The sequence below is a fragment of the Lynx canadensis genome, chromosome A1, assembly GCF_007474595.2.
Source record: "Lynx canadensis isolate LIC74 chromosome A1, mLynCan4.pri.v2, whole genome shotgun sequence".
NCBI lineage: Eukaryota > Metazoa > Chordata > Mammalia > Carnivora > Felidae > Lynx > Lynx canadensis.
In genome coordinates this window covers 170,773,930-170,786,047 of record NC_044303.2, presented here as the reverse complement: position 1 = coordinate 170,786,047, position 12,118 = coordinate 170,773,930, and the positions used below count along the sequence as shown (strand labels likewise).

At 37.6% G+C, this 12,118-nt stretch overlaps 1 protein-coding gene and 1 pseudogene across 1 annotated transcript in view; one reads left to right on the top strand and one right to left on the bottom strand.

Annotated features, from left to right (window-relative positions):
• The window catches only part of TMEM232 (transmembrane protein 232), a 206,630-nt gene that overhangs the window by 153,410 nt on the left and 41,102 nt on the right, over nucleotides 1-12,118 (top strand). The window lies entirely within an intron of this gene.
• Nucleotides 6,346-6,446, bottom strand: LOC115527088 (annotated as a pseudogene).

The following is a 12,118-nucleotide window of genomic DNA, read 5'->3' as shown; positions in this document are numbered from 1 at the left end:
TCATCCACCCTCCCCTCCCTCCCACCCCCCATCAAACCTCACTTTGTTCTCAGTTTTTAACAGTCTCTTATGCTTTGGCTCTCTCCCACTCTAACCTCTTTTTTTTTTTTTCCTTCCCCTCTGCCATGGGTTTCTGTTAAGTTTCTCAGGATCCACAGAAGAGTGAACACATATGGTATCTGTCTTTCTCTGTATGGCTTATTTCACTTAGCATCACACTCTCCAGTTCCATCCACGTTGCTACAAAGGGCCATATTTCATTCTTTCTCATTGCCACGTAGTACTCCATTGTGTATATAAACCACAATTTCTTTATCCATTCATCAGTTGATGGACATTTAGGCTCTTTCCACAATTTGGCTATTGTTGAGAGTGCTGCTATAAACATTGGGGTACAAGTGCCCCTATGCATCAGTGCTCCTGTATCCCTTGGGTAAATTCCTAGCAGTGCTATTGCTGGGTCATAGGGTAGGTCTATTTTTAATTTTTTGAGGAACCTCCACACTGTTTTCCAGAGTGGCTGCACCAATTTGCATTCCCACCAACAGTGCAAGAGGGTTCCCGTTTCTCCACATCCTCTCCAGCACCTATAGTCTCCTGATTTGTTCATTTTGGCCACTCTGACTGGCGTGAGGTGATATCTGAGTGTGGTTTTGATATGTATTTCCCTGATGAGGAGCGACGTTGAACATCTTTTCATGTGCCTGTTGGCCATCTGGATGTCTTCTTTAGAGAAGTGTCTATTAATGTTTTCTGCCCATTTTTTCACTGGGTTATTTGTTTTTCAGGTGTGGAGTTTGGTGAGCTCTTTATAGATTTTGGATACTAGCCCTTTGTCTGATATGTCATTTGCAAATATCTTTTCCCATTCCATGGGTTGCCTTTTAGTTTTGTTGGTTGTTTCCTTTGGTGTGCAGAAGCTTTTTATCTTCATAAGGTCCCAGTAGTTCATTTTTGCTTTTAATTTCCTTGCCTTTAGGGATGTGTCAAGTAAGAAATTGCTACAGCTGAGGTCAGAGAGGTCTTTTCCTGCTTTCTCCTCTAGGGTTTTGATGGTTTCCTGTCTCACATTCAGGTCCTTTATCCATTTTGAGTTTATTTTTTGTGAATGGTGTGAGAAAGTGGTCTAGTTTCAACCTTCTGCATGTTGCTGTCCAGTTCTCCCAGCACCATTTGTTAAAGAGACTGTTTTCCATTGGATATTCTTCCCTGCTTTGTCAAAGATTAGTTGGCCATACATTTGTGGGTCTAGTTCTGGGGTCTCTATTCTATTCCATTGGTCTATGTGTCTGTTTTTGTGCCAATACCATGCTGTCTTGATGATTACAGCTTTGTAGTAGAGGCTAAAGTCTCGGATTGTGATGCCTCCTGCTTTGGTCTTCTTCTTCAAAATTCCTTTGGCTATTCGGGGCCCTTTGTGGTTCCATATGAATTTTAGGATTGCTTGTTCTAGTTTCGAGAAGAATGCTGGTGCAATTTTGATTGGGATTGCATTGAATGTGTAGATAGCTTTGGGTAGTATTGACATTTTGACAATATTTATTCTTCCAATCCATGAGCACGGATGTTTTTCCATTTCTTTATATCTTCTTCAATTTCCTTCATAAGCTTTCTATTGATTTCAGCATACAGATCTTTTACATCTTTGGTTAGACTTATTCCTAGGTATTTTATGCTTCTTGGTGCAATTATGAATGGGATCAGTTTCTTTGTCTTTATGTTGCTTCATTATTAGTGTATAAGAATGCAACATTGATTTTGTATCCTGCAACTTTGCTAAATTCATGTATCAGTTCTAGCAGACTTCTGGTGGAGTCTATCGGATTTTCCATGTATAATATCATGTCATCTGCAAAAAGCGAAAGCTTGACTTCATCTTTGCCAATTTTGATGCCTTTGATTTCCTTTTGTTGTATGATTGGTGATGCTAGAACTTCCAACACTATGTTAAACAACAGCGGTGAGAGTGGACATCCCTGTCGTGTTCCTGATCTCAGGGAGAAAGCTCTCAGTTTTTCCCCATTGAGCATGATGTTAGCTGTGGGCTTTTCATAAATGGCTTTTATGATCTTTAGGTATGTTCCTTCTATCCCGACTTTCTCGGGGGTTTTCATTAAGAAAGGTTGCTGAATTTTGTCAAAGGCTTTTCTGCATTGATTGACAGGATCATATGGTTCTTATCTTTCTTTTATTAATGTGATGTATCACATTGATTGATTTGTGAATGTTGAACCAGCCCTGCATCCCAGGAATGAATCCCACTTGATCATGGTGAATAATTCTTTTTATATGCTGTTGAATTTGATTTGCTAGTATCTTATTGAGAATTTTTGCATCCATGTTCATCAGGGATATTGGCCTGTAGTTCTCTTTTTTTACTGGGTCTCTGGTTTAGGAATCAAAGTAATACTGGCTTCATAGAATGAGTCTGGAAGTTTTCCTTCCCTTTCTATTTTTTGGAATAGCTTGAGAAGGATAGGTATTATCTCTGCTTTAAACATCTGGTAGAACTCCCCTTGGAAGCCATCTGGTCCTGGACTCTTATTTGTTGGGAGATTTTTGATGACTGATTGAATTTCTTCACTGGTTATGGATCTGTTCAAGCTTTGTATTTCCTCCTGATTGAGTTTTGGAAGGGTGTGGGTGTTTAGGAATTTGTCCATTTCTTCCAGGTTGTCCAGTTTGTTGGCATATAATTTTTCATAGTATTCCCTGATAATTGCTTGTATCTCTGAGGGATTGGTTGTAATCCATTTTCATTCATGATTTTATCTATTTGGGTCATCTCCCTTTTCTTTTTGAGAAGCCTGGCTAGAGGTTTATCAATTTTGTTTATTTTTTCAAAAAACCAACTCTTGGTTTCGTTGATCTGCTCTACAGTTTTTTTAGATTCTATATTGTTGATTTCTGCTCTGATCTTTATTATTTCTCTTCTTCTGCTGGGTTTAGGCTGCCTTTGCTTTTCTGCACTATTTCCTTTAGGTGTGCTGTTAGATTTTGTATTTGGGATTTTTCTTGTTTCTTGAGATAGGCCTGGATTGCAATGTATTTCCTCTCAGGACTGCCTTTGCTGCATCCCAAAGTGTCTGGATTGTTGTATTTTCATTTTCATTTGTTTCCATATATTTTTTAATTTCTTTTCTAATTGCCTGGTTGGCCCATTCATTCTCTAGTAGGGTGTTCTTTAACCTCCATGCTTTTGGAGGTTTTCCAGACTTTTTCCTGTGGTTGATTTCAAGCTTCATAGCATTGTGGTCTGAAAGTATGCATGGTATGATTTCAATTCTTGTATAGTTATGAAGGGCTGTTTTGTGACCCAGTATGTGATCTATCTTGGAGAATGTTCCATGTGCACGCGAGAAGAAAGTATACTCTGTTGCTTTGGGATGCAGAGTTCTAAATATATCTGTCAAGTCCATCTGATCCAATGTATCATTCAGGGCCCTTGTTTCTTTATTGACTGTGTGTCTAGATGGTCTATTCATTTCTGTAAGTGGAGTGTTAAAGTCCCCTGCAATTACCACATTCTTATCAATAAGGTTGCTTATGTTTGTGAGTAATTGTTTTATATATTTGGAGGCTCCAGTATTCGGTGCATAGACATTTATAATTGTTTGCTCTTCCTGATGGATAGACCCTGTGATTATTATATAATGCCCTTCTTCATCTCTTGTTACAGCCTTTAATTTAAAGTCTAGTTTGTCTGATATAAGTATGGCTACTCCAGCTTTCTTTTGACTTCCAGTGGCATGATAAATAGTTCTCCATCCCCTCACTCTCAATCTGAAGGTGTCCTCAGGTCTAAAATGAGTCTCTTGTAGACAGCAAATAGATGGGTCTTGTTTTTTTATCCATTCTGATACCCTACGTCTTTTGGTTGGTGCATTTAGTCCATTTACATTCAGTGTTATTATGGAAAGATATGGGTTTAGAGTCATTGTGATGTCCGTAGGTGTCATGCTTATAGCGATGTCTCTGGTACTTTGTCTCACAGGATCCCCCTTAGGATCTCTTGTAGGGCTGGTTTAGTGGCAATGAATTCCTTCAGTTTTTGTTTGTTTGGGAAGACCTTTATCTCTCCTTCTATTCTAAATGACAGACTTGCTGGATAAAGGATTCTCAGCTGCATGGTTTTTCTGTTCATCACATTGAAGATCTCCTGCCATTCCTTTCTGGCCTGCCAAGTTTCAGTGGAGAGATCAGTCATGAGTCTTATAGGTCTCCCTTTGTATGTTAGAGCACGTTTATCTCTAGCTGCTTTGAGAATTATCTCTTTATCCTTGTATTTTGCTAGTTTCACTATGATATGTCATGCAGAAGATGGATTCAAGTTACGTCTGAAGGGAGTTGTCTGTGCCTCTTGGATTTCAATGCCTTTTTCCTTCCCCAGATCCGGGAAGTTCTCAGCTATCATTTTTTCAAGTACACCTTCAGCACCTTTCCCTCTCTCTTCCTCCTCTGAAATACCAATTATGCGTGTATTATTTCTCTTTAGTGCATCACTTAGTTCTCTAATTTTCCCCTCATACTCCTGGATTTTTTTATCTCTCTTTTTCTCGGCTTCTTCTTTTTCCATAATTTTATCTTCTAGTTCACCTATTCTCTCCTCTGCCTCTTCAATCCGAGCCGTAGTTGTTTCCATTTTATTTTGCAGTTCATTGATAGCATGTTTTAGCTCCTCCTGGCTGTTCCTTAATCCCGTGATCTCTGTAGCAAGAGATTCTCTGCTGTCCTTTATACTGTTTTCAAGCCCAGCAATGAATTTTATGACTATTATTCTAAATTCACTTTCTGTTATATTGTTTAAATCATTTTTGATCTGTTCATTAGCTGTTATTTCCTGGACGTTTTTCTGAGGGGAATTCTTCCGTTTTGTCATTTTGGATAGTCCCTGGAGTGGTGTGGGGCTGCGGGGCACTTCCCCTGTGTTGTCTTGAATAACTGCGTTGGTGGGCGGGGCTGCAGTCAGACCTGATGTCTGCCCCCAGCCTACCGCTGGGGCCACAGTCAGACTGGTGTGTGCCTTCTCTTCCCCTCTCCTAGGGGCGGGATTCACTGAGGGGTGGCGTGGCCCGTCTGGGCTACTTGCACACTGCCAGGCTTGCGGTGCTGGGGATCTGGCATATTAGCTAGGGTGGATCGGCAAGGTGCACAGGGGCAGGAGGGGCAGGGTCAGCTCGCTTTTCCTTCGGAGATCTGCTTTGGGAGGGGCCCTGCGGCACCAGGAGGGAATCAGACCCGCCGGAGGGATGGATCCGCAGAAGCACAGCGTTGGGTGTTTGCGCGGTGCAAGCAAGTTCCCTGGCAGCAACTGGTTCCCTTTGTGATTTTGGCTGGGGGATGGGTGAGGGAGATGGCGCTGGCGAGGGCCTTTGTTCCCCACCAAGCTGAGCTGTGTCGTCCGGGGCTCAACAACTCTCCCTCCCGTTGTCCTCCAGCCCTCCCGTTCTCCGAGCAGAGCTGTTAGCTTATAACCTTCCAGATGTCAAGTCCCGCTTGCTGTGGGAACACACTCCGTCTGGCCCCTCCGCTTTTGCAATCCAGACTGGGTCTCTGCTTGGCTGGCGGGCCGCCCCTCCGTCCCTGCTCCCTCCCGCCAGTCCGTGTAGGGCGCACCGCTTCTCCGCCCTTCCTACCCTCTTCTGTGTGCCTCTCGTCTGTGCTTGGCTCCAGAGAATCTGTTCTGCTAGTCTTCTGGCGGTTTTCTGGGTTATTTAGGCAGGTGTAGGTGGAAAATAAGTGATCCGCAGGACGCGCGGTGAGCCCAGCGTCCTCCTAAGCCACCACCTTCCCAGGATCCTCTCCATAGATAATTTTTTAATGTTAAACTATTCTTGCATTACTGGTATATTCTACCTTATTTTTTATCACTACTACCAACAGTACTTTTTAATGATATATTGGTATTTTTACATAGTTTTTACCTATTTTCTCAATATCTTTGTATTATTTTCTTTTTCAGTATGCCTAAATAAAAGTCTATTTTGGGATTTTATGTTTTTCCAATCTCAGCATCTGTTTCTTTTTAGGGTGAGCGAATATGTTCCTTTTCTCATTACTTACTTTTTGGAAACCATATTGTTTAAGTGTTATGTGATTTCTTAAGTTTTTAATATTGAAAATATTTTCTTCTCTTTTTTGAACCTATTTAAAATTGTAGGTTTTTACTGCCAAGAGGATTAGATATTTAGAATAGTTCCTGCCAAATAATAAATGTTCAGTAAATGACAGCTATTTTAGGTATCTATTACTTCTTCTATTTGCCCTTTATATAAATTTTGAAATTAAATTGTTTTCACATTTTTCCTCTTGAAATATTCTTCTCCATAATTTTTTAGAATAATCTGGGTGTTTATATTCAAGGTCATGTTATCCATTTATTTTTGAGATACACTTTTTTAAGAACAGTTTTACACTTGATCTTAGCCAAAAGGCCGAGAAGCGATAAGAACAGTTTTAAATTCACCACAAAATTGAGTAGAAATGTTAATTTTTAACAACCTTAATTTTTTCTACATTATTTTTAACATTTTTGTATTGAGTTTTACAAGTACATTAAAATTATTTAAAATTAACTCTAGGCTTTATGAAATTTTATTTTTCACATTATTTCAGTCTGAATATGGGTGTTGATCCTGGCTGGGTCTTTTCTCTTTTTTTATACTCCAAATTTTAAGTATGTTCCAAATCATCTCTTTTCTGTACCAGAACTTCCTTTGCTACAAAAGATTTAAAATTTTGTCTCTAGTCTCAATTGCTAATAGAAATCAACTGTAGTCTTGCTTCAGTTATACAAATGGAAGGAGAACAATGAATAGAAAACCAAAGGAAGATCTTTGCTATCTGGAGTTAACAAAGTTGCATTTCTCAAATAACAGAACTCAGTAAGATATGTTAATTTTCCTCTTCAAGGCTTCTGCTCAGCACTATATTCAGTTCACTAGCACTCTTGAGAATTCTGTTGACAAAATATATTACAATACACCGGTGTTTCTCCTCTCTACTGTGAATCCCCAAGTCCAAGCCCTCATCATCTTTTGCCGTGATACTTATAGTAACCTCAACGCAATTTCTCCATTTCTAGTTTTGACTCTCTTGAAACTTAGTCTGTACTTTACTATTGGACTAATATTTTACTTCACTGAATGAATTATTTACCTATGAGGTGTCTCCTCATTCTGAGTAGAGAAGTAGAGACTGGGTTCTTGACATATGATCGATCTCTAAAAGGATAAGAATCACTCCATCCAAGGATAAAATTGCCCTCATTTACCTTGTCTCCTGAGTAATACCCACGTCAGTAGTAATTTTTGGAGTTTGTGAAGTGTTCGTGGATATCCCGGACCACATTATTTTCCCAACTCAGAAATCTTACAGCACTTAGAGCATGCCCCAAAGATTAGACCTAAAATTACGTTATTTTACATGGTTTGTATACTGATAATTTTATTACCATATGTTTATTATTACTTCCCATTGTTTAAAGTTAATTTTCCTTCAGTATCTCCTTACTCTGTAATTTAGTGTTTGCCTTTATGTTATTTCCAACATTAGATTGTAAACCTGTTGAGAATTAGGATAATATATTTTATTCCTGTGTTTTCTGCATTCATCTGATAATAAATGTTCAACAAGTATTCTAACTGATTTATTAATAAGGCTAAAATGGAACTCTTGGATCAAATAATTCCTTTAAGGATATAAGTAATTATAACTCAAAGTACCTTATATTATTTTGAAAAGTAGAGGGCACAGCACATTGGAGCAAATATGTTTGAAATAGTGAGCCAATGAATCATGATTTGAGTCTTTACAAGAATGAAAAATGTTTTCCCCAATGCTTTTGATTAAATTTAATGGATGGTACCAGAGCAACTCAATTAGGTTAACATGTCTGGAAAAATAAAATAGTCAATTTGATAGTTAAATATAGACCCTGGTTCTGACATTAAAATCAATACTAAATAAAGCAACATTTTTTCTCATTACTCTCTTTCAAACTTAAAGAGATTATAGTTTTAAAAATAATTTTCACTTTAAGGGCCAATTGTTCAGGTTAAATTTATTAGCAACATATGTTATGAGGTAGCTGTGATATAGCATTAATGATACTTTAATTGTTATTGAAAAACTTTAGTTCCAGTTTTAGTTCAAATACTAGCTATGTGAATTGAAGCAATGGATCTATCAGAGCCACAGTTTCTAAATATGAAATTGGAATAATTCTATATGCCTCATGAGTTTCATGATATTATGAGGATTAAATGAAATAATGCCTATGAAAAACATTTCTATACTTAATAGCATTTCTAGAGAAAAATAATTTTTTATCTCAAGAGATAATTTAATTTTAATAATTTCAAATTCTTATTTAGCCTATAAAAAAGGTCATGTCCTGAAATGTATTTTCTAAATAGAAACACCTTTATGCTAACTAAGAAACTTGCTTTCACATATCCTTTGATCTGCTAACTAGGCCTTCTGACAATCAACAAGATAAAGTAATTTATTTACAACAAAAACTGTGACAATAGCGTGTCTCTTTGCTCCAGGTAAGGCTGTGAAAGAGCTTATGTTAGATTTTCTACATAGATTATAACCTGGTAAAAGGTCAGTATCCTATTATATTTGGATAATTGTTTTGCATAGAGTGGATTGAGGGCCGCCAGACTAGACCTGCTGTAGAGACAGTGGCCTCTTGAACTTCTGTTCTAAGCACCTGCCCCTCAGTGGTGAATACTCTTTATAAACAAGAACCCAAATATAACATTTGTTACAACAAAAGAAACACAGTAACTGCTTGCTGTAGTTCCAGTGAGGAAGAGAGGATAAGGAGGAGAGAATGTAGCTGATGGGCTCACATCTGTCACCCTTCTCACACTGGCCTCTGTCTAGACTTGAGGATCACTCACGATCACTGTGGCTTTCTGTGGCTTTTCCCACAAATGGCCATTTTTATGGCCACCCCAGCATTCTTTTGATAAACTTTAGCTTGTTGTATGATTAGTGTTAGCATGGAATATGATTTTCTGTTCTACTTTTAACCTCCTTGTGGTTAGGAGTGTGTTTCTTAGAGGCAGCTTTTACTTTAGTCTTGTGTAGCCAATCTGTCAATCTTTACCATTGAATTGTGGTGTTCAGGCCATATACATTAAATGTAATTATCAACATGGGGCACATGGATTTTTCACTTGTGTAAGTGTCTGACTCTTGATTTTGGCTCAGGTCATGATCTCACAGTTTGTGAGATCAAGCCCTGTATGGGGCTCTGTGCTGATGGTGAAGAGCCTGTTTGGCATTCTCTCTCCCCCTCTGTCTGCCCATCCCCTGCTCACTCTCTCTCTCAAAATAAATAAACATGAAAAAATAAATGTAATCATTAATATGATTTGGTTTCAGTATGCTACTATCTTTGTTTTCTTTTATCCTGCCTGTTCTTTGCTGCCTTTTTGTTCTTTTTTGTGCTTATTTTTTAATTAATTGGGAGTTAGTTGAGCATTTTATGATTCATTTTATCTCCTTTGTTGGCTTATTAATTATAACCCTTTGTTATTTATGTGGTTGCTTATATGGGTCATGGTATACATCTTTAGCTTATCACAGTCAGCTTCCCAGTGCTATTATAATACTTCACATATCAACACTATACTTTTCTTTCTTCCCTCCTGGCCTCTGTGTTATTCTTGTCATGAATTTTACTTCTGTATGGGTTGCAAATCATCCAAAATATCCTGTAATTTTTATTGTAAATAGTAAATCTAGTAAAAGATAAAAACATAATAACCAGGGGCGCCTGGGTGGCGCAGTCGGTTAAGCGTCCGACTTCAGCCAGGTCACGATCTCGCGGTCCGTGAGTTCGAGCCCCGCATCAGGCTCTGGGCTGATGGCTCAGAGCCTGGAGCCTGTTTCCGATTCTGTGTCTCCCTCTCTCTCTGCCCCTCCCCCGTTCATGCTCTGTCTCTCTCTGTCCCAAAAATAAATAAACGTTGAAAAAAACATAATAACCACTTTCTGCAATTCTAGCCACCAAGGTGGGATAATGAAGAGAAGGAGAAAAAGTGATTGGAAATGGACTATTTTTGGTCCTGTATGAACACCAAGGATTGTTTTCTCTAATTTTTTCCAATGTCTGTTTTTCCAGTCCCTGGTAGTTCACTCACATGCATGTGTTGACCATCACTCAGCTGAGTGGGGCCTTCTCCAGCACCTTGCCCTGAAAACTCTGGCTGTTTTGACCTCCTTGTCCAATCAGCTCCATTTCTTCAATTCAGGCAACCGCTGAGTTCTTCCTGGATTCTCCCTCCCTACACCATGGTTTGATGACTTTGCCTAGGCAGTGAGTTAGGATAATGGGACCTCATCTGTTTCTTGTCTTTGAAGATTACTGTCTATCATCATTTGATGTCCAGTGTTAACAATAGGTTTAAAAATCTATATTTATCAATTTTACTTTTTTTAAAAAAAGCGATTTTTCAAACAGGAACATACATAAAATTCCATTACTTCATCTTGCCTGGAAGCTGTCATTCATATTAAATACAATATATAAGGGATGGAATTTTATAAATGGTACCATAGATATCAAAATGTTTCTTCTCTATGGATATCCAATGGATCCAGCACAGTTATTGAAAAAGAGAAAAAGATAGCCTTTCCTCACTGCACTGCAGGATTACCTTAGTCATAAAGCAAATAACTGTATGTGAGCGGTCTTTTCCTAGACTGTGTTTTGTGCCACTGGTCTGCTTCTATATTTTTAACTAATATCATCCTCTGAATTTCTTTGACTGTATAATAAATCTTTTTTTGTATAATCTTTTTAAATTTTTTGAGATTTTTAAATTTTTGAGAGACAGAGAGCATGAGCAAGTGAGAGGCAGAGAGAAAGGGAGATACAGAATCTGAGAAGCAGGCTCTAGGCTCTAAGCTGTCAGCCCAGAGCCTGATGCAAGGCTTGAACCCACAAATTGTAAGATCATGACCTGAGCCAAAGTCAGACGCTCAACTGACTGAGCCACCCAGGCACCCCCTATCTGATGACTCTTGATTAAAATATTTGTTCTTCTACTTTAGGATTGCCTTAAGACTCTTCAGGCCCTTTTAGTTTTCACACAGATTTTAGCATTAGCTAATGAATGTTGCATAGAGGAATTAATCTGGGAAAAAATACTATCTTTAGAGCATTGAGCCTTTCAGTTCATAATCATAGTACATTCATAAATTTACTGAGATGTTCTTTAATATCTGGTGATATTCAGTATATAATCTTAAATACTTTTGTTAGCACTGTTTCTAGATATTTGACTTTTTGATATTTTATAAATGTATATTGTTAAAATTTTTATTTGCTATTTGTTGTCATAAAGAAATGGCAGTGTTTTGTGAATTTTGTATATAGCAGCCTTGTTAAATATAGACATTGTCTAAAAATTTATCTATGGATATCTTTTTCTTCTATGTACAACAGTCACTGAGGATAATAATACTGTTTTTCTGTTCCTTTCTTCACCCCAGCACTTATGTGTTTTGTATACTTGTCTCTCCTCATTATACTGGGCTTCAACTTATAGTTGAATAGAAGTGATAACAGTGTGCATTTCCTGAATAAGTCCCAGTCTCATGGATAAAGGTTTCAATGAATCATCATTAAGTGTGGTATTAGCTGTGGATGATTAAAATCATCTTTATCAAGTTAAGAAGTAATTCCTTTTCCTTAATTTACTAAGATATTTTTTATTATGAAAGGATCTTGGGTTTTATCAAACATATTCATATATCTCTTAAAATGATCATATGTTTTTTTATTCAATTAAACTAATAAATTACACCACTTGATTTTTGATTGATAAACTGAACTTGTATTCCTGGAATTATACCCATATGATCATGATATATTATGGTTTTTATATACCACTCAAATAGATTTGCTAATGATTCATTTATCATTATCGCATCCCTGTTCATAAGTAATATCATTAATTATTAGTCTTTTCTACATTTATATTTAAAGTTATGCATTTATTTAAGGCAATAACTTTGGGTTCAAATGGTGTTGTCTCAAAATTAACATGTTGAAGTCCTAACCCTCAGTACCTCAAAATGTGACCTTATTTAAAAA